Source organism: Cyprinodon tularosa, unplaced genomic scaffold (genome assembly GCF_016077235.1).
Source record: "Cyprinodon tularosa strain WSP-4 unplaced genomic scaffold, ASM1607723v1 ctg577, whole genome shotgun sequence".
NCBI classification, from domain to species: Eukaryota; Metazoa; Chordata; class Actinopteri; order Cyprinodontiformes; family Cyprinodontidae; genus Cyprinodon; species Cyprinodon tularosa.
This window is the reverse complement of record NW_024039315.1, coordinates 416667-427871: the sequence shown is the minus strand read 5'-3', so window position 1 is coordinate 427871 and position 11205 is coordinate 416667. Positions and strand designations below refer to the sequence as shown.

Sequence of the window (11205 nt, the reverse complement as noted above, 5' to 3'; positions counted from 1 at the left end):
AGCGATTTCTGAGCCTCTCCATTCATCCAGGGTAGTTGCTTTGCCCGGGTGGTGATGTTCTTTTTGATGCTGACGTCCTCAATGCAGTTGTTAATGTCATGGCATACTAATCAGTCAATCATCCAAAACAGTTTTGAAGTTTCTACATGGCGCCCTCAGACCACACTCGGACCTCTTTAACTGTCAGTTTAGCCCTGATCAGCTGGGGCTTATATGCAGAGATAAGCATGACTGAGAGATGATGTTAGAGTAAACCATGTCTAAAATGTTTTCACCTCGAGTTGCAAAGTCCACATGTTGGTAGTGATAAGGGGGAACAGTCTTCAAGTTAGCCTGGTTGAAATCCCCAGCAATGATGAAAACACCCTCTGTGCATGCAGATTAGAGCCTTCATGCCCTCTTTTGTATTAGCGCTGAACTCTCTGGGCAGTCAGAAACTCGATGTCTGGAAAGCAGAAACTGGCGACTGATATAGCATTTTTACACCAGCTGTTGTTAATGTAAACACAGAGCCCAACAGAGTCTTACCGCAGAGCTCTTTGTTTCTATCAACGGGGTATAGCGCTAGCCCCTCCAGGCTGACAGCATTGTCCGGTATTGCGAGATGCAGCCAAGACTCCGTCAGAATGATGGTGCAGCAGTTACTTATGTCCTTTTTTTAAGAGAGTTAGAGTCTGAACTTATCCATTTTGTTTTCCAGCGAGCGGACGCTTGAGAGCAGGACTGATCGAAGTGGCGGTCTGTGGGGATTACTCTTTAACTTTGCAGTTAGTCCCCCTCTACTACCTCGCTTTCTACGTCTCACTCATCTCTTCCACCTTCCATTATTTTCCGCTGTTGTTTTGTTGTCATCCGTCCATAGCACTCTGCAGCTTATACAGACATCCCAAGTTCCAAAAACTCATTTCAGGAAGATGCTTCAGACATGGTTACTGATAGGTCCTTTGGATCTATTTCATTCTTTTTCTTTACAAATTCTGTTTTACTAATTATTCAAAAACAATAAGGTGATAGCTTTATTGGTATTCAGATTGGATCCCAGGTTTTCATCTGCTACATTTTTTTTCCACAACAAATAAAAAACATGCTCTAATTTATACAGATGAATTTAACAGTTTCAAATTCAATTTTTATAGAAAACGGTAGTTTTAACTTAAATTAAGTCAAAAATATGTAAAATTCCTAAATTATAAATGTATATTGACCTTATAAGTGTCAGGACTCTGCTGGCCCTGCTGCCTCTGCCTTCTCCACAGGTTGACTGAGTGGTGCTCGCACACCTGCAGGTGGTTCTGCAGCACCGGGGCGCTCTATAAGAACTGCGCTCAGACAGAGGGAGGACGCCTGAGTGTTACCGTAGTGTTATGCAAACCTACCACGGTCTCTAGCCTTCGAAGCTCTTTGAGTAACCAATCTTACCTTTGTGTCTCCCAGGTACCCCCTCGTGTTCTGATCCATCCTCTGAGTTCTCGTTATCGCTCTGGTGGTGGATTCCTCTGAGTGGTTCCCCCGGTTCCTTCCGAGTCGGTTCCCCCCTCTGGACCCATCACCCTCACGGACATCCACCAGGTTCCTTCCGCTGTTCTGGATCCCTGGATTTTCCCTGTGCTGTTCGGACCCTCTCTGGCTTCAGCTCTCTGGTCACCTGGACGATCGCCTTCTCCACCTTCAGGCAAGCATAGAGTCCTACCCGCCTCCTCCCCGGTTCGGCTTTCCCCGCTCTGAGGTAAGCGTTCGTCCAGCTGTATATTCCTTTCTGCTCCGTCCGTGGTTAACCGCCCTTCTCATTCCCTTAGACGTTCCCAGGCTCCGGCTCTCTTTGCTAAGCTCAGGTCTGCTGTTGCAGATTCCCCTTGGTTAGGCTTTCAATAAAACTTTAAAAGATCTGCCTGTTTCCGAGTGTATTCTGCATGTGGGCCAAACACGTCAAGCCAAACATGGCAATAAGTAATAGAATTTTTATTGAACCTAATTAAAAAAAAAAATTCACTTCATGCACCTCTCTTAATATAGCAAATATATTAACAGAGCTGCATGAAGTGAAATTTCTTTTCCCTTGCCGTGTTTTTTATTTAATGCTTTTCTGGGCCCCCATGAAAACATGCTGCTCCCCCCTCCTGGCCCCCTGGTACAGGGGTCTAGATCCGCCACTGTTTCTCACCTTCACTAGACGCGGATATACTTTAGTATATTCTGCTGTAAAATTAGTCCTATATTTTCATTTTTTACTCGAGGATTCAACCTGTGCCGTTTTCACAGGATGGACAGCTTAGAGTGGTAACTAGATAAATACAAGACAGTAAACCGAAACTTATAGGACTGATCCAATCAGCTCTCTGACAACCAGTCGCCAGGAACGCTGGTTGAACAAAGCATCGCTATGGACAGATAAGCTGCACAGGTTTCAAAAGAAATCTCCTCACACCCCGCCCTCTCTTGCTGTCTGCGCAATCAAAGTTCTAATCCCCACGTGATGCACAAATTATTGTACTGCCTGTTCGCTTTCACTCGCGTCAAAACCCCCCCCCAAAAAAACACCACTTTGCATTGTCTAAAATCCGGGATAATCTATCCGACTCGCTGGCATCCGTGAACAACTATCTATAACAGGAAGACTCCCGGAACTTCCGGGAGACTTGGGATGTCTGCTTATAAACAGTCAAAAGAGGTCTGTACATTTTGTGACCGTTGCTCCAGCCAACGTTGGAAATCATAGTTGCGGATTTGATGTCTAGTTTGTGTGGTGTATCTGAATACAGTACAGCAAGGTTTAATGCTTTACGCAAGTTACGTACTGGGAGTACTGTAGACCAATAGGATTGTGTATGTGGGATCACGGGGGTGTGTGACGCCTTACGTCTGGGAAGTTGGTTGTTCAATAAAGTTATGGAGTAACGTCAAGACACAGTTGGTCCGCGCTGATTTATTTCCTTAAAAATAGGAGATACGACATGGTGTCAGAAGTGCTGTGTTTATGACGGAAAAGAAAAACTGAAAGTGAACCCGGTCCACGGCGACAGAGACGGAAGGAGAGACTTTGGTGGATGTTATGACCGAACAACGGGAGGAAAACGTTGACGTGCAGCAAACGGAAGCGAGCATGGCGGCTAACGCACCGACTGCTACATTTAACATCCAGCCACCGGAGCCCTTCGATTTCAATAAACCGCTCGAGTGGACAAAATGGATCCGGAGGTTTGAGAGATTTCGGCAAGCAAGCAACTTGGCCACGAACTCCGAGGAGCAACAGATTAACACTCTGATATATTGTATGGGGGATGAAGCCGACGATGTATTGAGAGGACTGAAGCTAAGTGATGCTGACAAGAAAGAGTACGACAAGGTAAAGAATGGATTCGGGGATTTCTTTGTTGTGAAAAAGAACATTGTGTTTGAACGCGCATGCTTCAATATGCGAAAACAGGAGCCAAATGAGACTGTCGAAGCATTTGTTACTGCTCTGCATGCTCTAGCTGAGCACTGTAAATACGGGGACTTGCATGATGAACTCATACGGGATAGGATCGTAGTGGGGCTTGCAGACACCAGACTTTCCGAACGACTGCAGATGGAGGGGAATCTGACTCTGCAAAAAGCCATAGATATGGCAAGACAGTCGGAAGAAGTAAAAAAGCAACAGAGCACACTTAGAAGTGACGCTAGCAGCGTGATGCAGATGGAGGGCAGCTCCATAGACAGACTGATAAAGAAGGGACAGAAGTATGTATACTCGAAAAGCAGTGGTGCCCGTGCACGCCAACGCTCGTAAGGCAGAGACAAGGACATGCAGCCCAGCGCCCGGTGTTTCAAATGTGGAGGTCCCTCTCACACCAGAGCGGAATGCCCCGCCAACGAGGCAAAATGTCGGGGCTGCGGAAAAAAAGGCCACTACCAGCGTGTCTGCAGAAACAAGGCTGTAGTAGCGTGCATTGAGGAAGAAGATAGGAAAAGTTTCTTCCTGGGTTCTGTGACATGCAAAAACAATAAGTGGGAGGTGGATGTCGAGATAAAAGGGAAACGGCTGAAGTTCAAAATTGACACTGGCGCAGATGTAACTGCGATTTCTGAAAATGACCTGAAAGACTTGTACACAGGGGCACAAAGGCCTGTTCTCCATGAGCCAGAGAAACCCTTGCTGGGTCCAGGAAAGACACAGTTAGAGGTAGTGGGCTATACAAAGCTGCAGCTGACATATAAAGCTAAGCAGACGGAGGAGAAGGTTTATGTGGTCAAAAACCTGGGCACACCTTTGCTTGGGTTACCTGCCATCATTGCCCTGGACTTACTTATTAGAGTCAACAGTGTCACTATGGACTCTTTAAAGACAACCTACCCAAAACTTTGCAAGGGTCTAGGCGACATTCAACGACCTTACCATATCAAGCTCAAGCCTAACGCTATACCATTTTCTCTAAAGACACCACGAAGAATCCCTCTGCCACTGATGGGAAAGGTGAAGGAGGAGCTCCAGCGAATGGAAGAGATGGGGGTCATCAGGCGCGTTGAAGAGCCTACAGATTGGTGCGCTGGCATCGTCGTTGTCCCAAAGAAGAACAGCCAGCGACTACGCCTGTGTGTGGACTTCACAGGTTTGAACCAGTATGTGTGCCGCGAGAAGTACGTCCTACCATCAGTCGAACAGAGCTTAGGGATGCTAGCTGGAGCCAGGGTCTTCAGTAAGCTAGACGCGAACATGGGTTTCTGGCAGATTCCCTTAGCAGAGGAGTCAGCGAAGCTCACAACATTTATAACACCTTTCGGACGGTACCATTTCCAGCGTCTTCCATTTGGGATTAACTCTGCGCCTGAGCACTTCCAGCGTGTTATGGCTGAGGTCATAGAAGGACTGGATGGGGTAGTCTGCCACATCGATGACCTGCTGGTATGTGGAAAAGACCAAGATCAGCACGACGTTCGTCTACATGCCCTACTGAGAAAGCTCGAGCAAGTAGGGGTAACTTTAAATACAGACAAGTGTGAGCTCTCCAGGAGTGAGGTGGTCTTCCTCGGGCATGTCATCACCGCGTCAGGTATCAGGCCTGATCCAGAGAAGATAAAGGCGATCAGGGACATGAAAGAGCCTACGAACGTGAGCGAGTTGAGGAGCTTCCTGGGAATGGTGAACCAGGTGGGGAAATTCATACCCCAACTGGCAGAGAAAGACAAAGCTCTCCGCGACCTCCTCTCAAAGAAAAACTGCTGGCTGTGGGGTGTGGACCAGGCGGCGGCTTTCAGGGTGCTGAAAGAGGCACTGACCTCTCCACCGGTCCTAGCCATGTATGACACGAGCAGGGACACCAAAGTATCGGCAGACGCCTCATCGTACGGACTGGGGGGTGTGCTCCTCCAGAAATGGGACAGTGAGTGGAGGCCGGTGGCTTACGCATCCCGCTCACTTTCACCCACAGAGCAACGCTACGCGCAGGTCGAAAAGGAGGCCCTGGGTCTAACCTGGGCATGTGAGCGCTTCCGGGACTTCCTGTTAGGAAAGCACTTCTGTCTAGAGACTGACCATAAACCACTCCTTTCCTTACTGGGCGCACAAGCGCTCGACCTGTTGCCACCAAGGATACAGCGTTTTCGAATGAGGCTCAATGCTACTCTTACGACATCATGCATGTTCCAGGGAAATCGCTCTGGACTGCCGACACGTTGTCACAGTCACCAAATCAGGAACAGATGACCGCAGATGACACCGAACTAATGGAGAGCACGAACATTTATGTGGACTGCATTGTCAATAATTTGCCGGTCAGTCCCACGTTTATGGACACACTAAGGACACAGCTGGAGGCTGACAGTGTGTGCTCTCGCGTCATGAAAATGTGTGCAGACGGATGGCCAGAGCACGCAAAGCAGGAACCGCTCCTAAAACACTTCTGGCCTGAACAGGCCACACTCACTGTACAAGATGGATTGTTGCTGAAGGACACGCGTCTGGTTATTCCAGCAGCAATGCGGAACGACGTGCTGGACAGGCTGCACGAGGGTCATCAAGGGGTTGTGAAGTGCAAAGCACGTGCCCGTCAGACCGTGTGGTGGCCCGGGCTCGGACAACAAATCACGGAGATGGTGCTCAGATGTAGAACGTGTCTGCAAGAGCGCCGTAATCACAGTGAGCCGCTCATGCCGTCAGACTGCCCTGAGCGCCCGTGGCAAAAGCTCGGGGCCGACCTCTTTGAGCTAGGGGGGAAGATCTATCTCCTCGTCGTTGACTACTTCTCCAGATATGTCGAACTCGCCCTGTTGACACACACAAAATCCAAGGATGTGATTAACCATCTCAAGTCAATGTTTGCCAGGCACGGCATCCCAGAGAGTCTCATGTCTGACAATGGGCCTCAATTTTCCGGCCAGGCGTTCACTTCCTTCGCCACAGCATATGGGTTCAAACACCTTACCAGTAGCCCCAAATTCCCACGTAGCAATGGCGAGGCTGAGCGAGCTGTACAGACCATGAAAAATCTTTTGAAGAAAGCATCCGACCCGTACATGGCTCTTCTTGCATATAGAGCCACTCCTCTTCAAAATGGATACAGCCCGGCACAGTTGCTCATGGGTCGACGTCTCCGCACCACAGTGCCGACACATCCATCTGAGCTACAACCTGCGCTGCCTGACCGCAGCTTGCTGTTTCAGAAAGAAAGGGAGAAGAGGATGTCAGATGCTGCAAACTTCAACAGGCGTCATTGTGCGAAGCCACTTAGTGGCCTGTCACCAGGTCAGGAGGTGTGGATGACTGACTCAAAAACATCTGGGACAGTAATCCAGAGGCACACCTCGCCGAGATCTTACCTTGTGGACACACCGCATGGGGAGGTAAGACGAAACCGCATGCATCTTATACCACTCCAGTCGCCAGCACAGGATGAGGGTGGACAGCAGCAACAGGAGCCACTGCCGGTCCTAGAGCAGGATCATGCACCACCTGTTTTGGGGTCTCCAGTGCCTTCTCCGGGAGATTCTACTCCCAGAACCAGGTCTGGAAGGGTGATTAAACAGCCCACTAGACTGAACTTATGAGTAAGAGAGAGAAAAAAAAAAAGAGAGAGATGGTGTTAATGTTCATAATGTGCAGGAAATGTTGTTTTATAATGTACCGGTTCCAGAGGAAAAGTGTACAAAAAAAAAAAAAAAAAGAAGTTTGAAAATGTTGTATTCGGGAAATAGAATTTAAGAAGTTAAGACAGTTATAGTCAGAGAATCAGAAGTGTTTGTTTAACAGGTTTTGTTTAACCTTGCTTTCTTCCTCAGGTTTAGATGGACTTTAAAAAAAAACAAAAAAGCAAAAAAAAATATGGGGGGAGATGTGGTGTATCTGAATACAGTACAGCAAGGGTTAATGCTTTACGCAAGTTACGTACAGGGAGTACTGTAGACCAATAGGATTGTGTATGTGGGATCACGGGGGTGTGTGACGCCTTACGTCTGGGAAGTTGGTTGTTCAATAAAGTTATGGAGTAACGTCAAGACACAGTTGGTCCGCGCTGATTTATTTCCTTAAAAATAGGAGATACGACAGTTTGTGTCGTTTTAAACGGCATATTTTGTAAAATTGTCGAGAGGTGCTGTTCTTGGCCGCTGCTTTGGAGCACTCCCAATTGTAGCACATTTGATGACATCTTGAATTTGTACTTTCACCTATATTTAATGTCCGCCATGAAACCAACCAACAAAACCAACAAAACCTCCATGACCCTTGGTAAATGGTAAATGGCATGTACTTATATAGCGCCTTTATTCAAGTTAGGAGACTTGACCAAAGCGCTTTACACCACATTCATTCACCCATTCACGCACACACTCACACACTGATGGTAGCAAGCTACATTGTAGCCACAGCTGCCCTGGGGCTCACTGACAGAAGCGAGGCTGCCGTACACTGGCGCCACCGGGCCCTCTGACCACCATCAGTAGACAATGCAGGTGAAGTGTCTTGCCCAAGGACACAACGACAATGAAAGTCGGAGACGGGGCTTGAACCGTCAACCCTTCGATTTCAGGGCAAACTCCTACATCCAACGCCACTGTCGACCCTTAACTATTACGCCCGTTCAACATTTCGAAACTTGGAGCTATTTCTGAAGAAAGAGTCAGATCAGTTGCTTCACTGTGAGAACATGTCACAGATTGTGTGTTAACGATCCTTTTAAGCAAGCATATTCCATCAACTCATCATGATCATTGGGAACAAAGAGGAAAAGGGGGGGGCGTTAAAAGAAAAGATGCAAAGAGAGGCAGAGAACGAGAGGGTGAAGGACACCACTGGGCTTCGATGGCTGTTTGCCAGACCGCTTTGATGTTCTGCAGTGGTTGCTTTCAACAACTTTTAGGAAGAGAGAGACAACTTTTCACAGCAGCACTTTCATCCAGAGAGTGCGGTGTGTGTGTGTCTGCAGGCTCCTTTACCTTCTCCTTCATCTCTGTCTCTTATCTTGCCCTAACTCACTCACTTCTCTCCACCTCTCCTACCTTAAATGCTTTCCGCCTCTCCAATCTTGTTTTGTGAGTTCATTTCTTTCTTTCTTTCTTTCTTTCTTTCTTTCTTTCTTTCTTTCTTTCTTTCTTTCTTTCTTTCTTTCTTTCTTTCTTTCTTTCTTTCTTTCTTTCTTTCTTTCTTTCTTTCTTTCTTTCTTTCTTTGTTGATAATTTTCTTTCTTGGTTGATAATTTTCATTTCTTTCTTTCTTTCTGCCATCCCACAAGGAGCAGAAATTTATTGCCACACTGTCACAAGTACAGAGCAATGAAGTGAACACTACATTTAACCCATCCCCTTGGGGAGCAGTGGACTGCCGTTTGCACACTGGGAGAGCGGTGTGGGGTTAAGGGTCTTTGCTCAGGTACCCAGAGGGGCAGTCTGTGGGACTGGGTCTCACAGGAACTCAAAACCTCAAGATTCCAAGCTCTATGCCCCAACCACTAGCCACCACTCGCCCCTACCTGCTCTAACTTTTTTGTTGTTCCTGTTTGTGGGTGGTGAATGGGGTATTAGAGGGCAGTTGGGGGATCTAGGGGTCATTCCCAATGAATACAACCTTGAGATATGTCCTTAAATACAGTATTTGGGTGTCTAGGCTTGATGCTAATGTGTCTACTGAGGGAAAAGCCATATAGCGTTAGAATATTGTGAGCTGGTTCACATTTTTTGTGATGCCTAAGAGACCTGAGGGAGATAGGGATATCTGGAAGAAGAGAAAAAGGGGAAATGAGAATTATTGCTGAAAAAGGCTGACGGGGTATTGAAAGGATTGCAGACAGAATCACAAGGAGAGGAAAGGTAAAAAGAGACAAGGGAGGGAGAAGAAGCTTGACACTTGGGCAGAGGTGGATAGAGAGAAAGAAAGGAGATGAGTAGAAAATGAGAGGAAGGAAAATTATACAAATGTAGCAAATGTTTGTGCAGTAATGGAGTTGGCCATCATGCTGTTGCTGCTGCTGGCTGTTGCTGCGGCGGTGGCAGACAGATGGATCATGAATACTGTCTAGACATACTGCAGCCTGATGCCTCACATCTCACTCCCTACCTCCTTTACTTCCTACCCTTTTCCCCTCTCATTTTATCATTTCCTTTCCTCCCACCCTGGGTTGACAACATAACTGGTAGCTGTTTTACAAATTCTGCACTTAACAACAGCCAAAGCAGTAATCAAGTGTTGTATTGCTTGGATCTGATAAATTAAGCATTATTGAAGCCTATCGTCTTTCTAGTTATGTTCACCTGGTAGAACTAGAATTAGGTAACTTGACTAGACAATAATATTAATGGGCCCTTGTAAACTCTTGCAAAGAGTTGGCAGTCAGTGTTAGTGTCAGAACCCTTGTGTGGAGTGTTTTTCTATTTTTTCTGGAGCGCTGCAGGTGGGCGTGGCCGGCTGTCTGAGCACCTGAGATCCATCAACCCATCTACCTGTCAGGGATTTAAGGAGCTGCAGCCATTACCTGATGGTCCCATACTCTGGTACCAATCTAGCCAACGTTTTATTCCCCACGAGAAAGTTCTGTCTGATTCCCAGTGAAAAGTTCCTAATTGCTCATCTCTTTTCTATCTGGATTCCCAGTTCAAATGAAGCCCTCCTGGACTGATTCCTTCAGCATCAAACTCCGTGAGCTGCTCCAATCTGCAGCTTAGGTTCAGTCTGCCTGCCTGCTCTCCACCACCTCTGTGACAACTCTCAGACGATTGCCTCCTCCTACAGCGTGCGCCTCCAGCCACATGCACAGCCTCTGGCTGTGTCTCCCCAGTGACTCACAGTCCTTCCCCATCAAGTTTGGCTGAGTTTACAATAAAACCTCCTTTCATTTGGTGTCCGTGCCTGATTCTGCATGTGGGTTCGTAAGGTTCAGTTTGTCAATGATTGTCAGTTTCAGTTTGTCAGCATTATCTGCTGATGTGCTGAAACCTTTTGTAAGCAATTTGAAATTGAAATTGAAACTTTTTGTTTATATTCCATTATTGTATACATTTAACTAAGCTTTTAATGTCATAGCTGTAGCTATTAAATCAAATGTTATTATAAAATCTGGTTTAAAGGACCCAAAAATTAAACATAGAAAAGATGCAATTTAATAGTTTTAATTAAAACCAAAATGTGTTTAGAAATCTAGAACACAGATGACCACTTATTTATGTATGGGGGTTGGGAACACTAAACTCTTGAATGATATTTAGTAGACCTTTGGTCCTGAGTGCAAGACATTTCAGCTAGCAACAGTGGGGAAGTATTCATTTAGCTGCTTAGGTGTGTTTTTATCTTATTTATTTAAACCTGTCATCTTCAGCAGTTTATACAAGATGTATTGTAAAATGTCAAGAATTCAATCAATCAATAAATCAATCAATTAATCAATCAATCAGTATCATGTAATAGCCATTTAGACTTACTTTTACAAGTGAGACAGTTAAGCTTCTGCTGTAATGATCTGCTTGATAAACAGTATATATATGTATATACCCGTCTCCAAAGGTCTTCCCCCTTTTTTTCCTCTCTAACAGAGGCCTGGGATCTTGAGGGTTCTGTGCAGTATCTCTGCTGTTCCTAGAACTGCTTCTGGACCGAGACGTCGGATGTATTCCCAGGGATCTGCTGTAACCACTCTTGAAATGGCTTAGCCTGCTGCATAATTTTTCACTGTAATTGTTGGGGTGTCTTTGAATTCAGGTTAGGTTGATAATTTTCATTTCCATCAAATGATGTGGCATCCT

At 46.3% G+C, this 11205-nt stretch overlaps 1 long non-coding RNA gene across 1 annotated transcript; it reads right to left on the bottom strand.

Annotated features, from left to right (window-relative positions):
• Positions 1 to 6484: 6484 nt before the first annotated feature.
• On the bottom strand, positions 6485 to 7501 carry LOC119797252. Its single transcript, XR_005282569.1, has 3 exons — positions 7427 to 7501; positions 6796 to 7016; positions 6485 to 6630 (listed from the first exon to the last, which is right to left on the bottom strand). It is a non-coding gene; the product is annotated as an uncharacterized LOC119797252 (long non-coding RNA).
• Positions 7502 to 11205: the final 3704 nt, after the last annotated feature.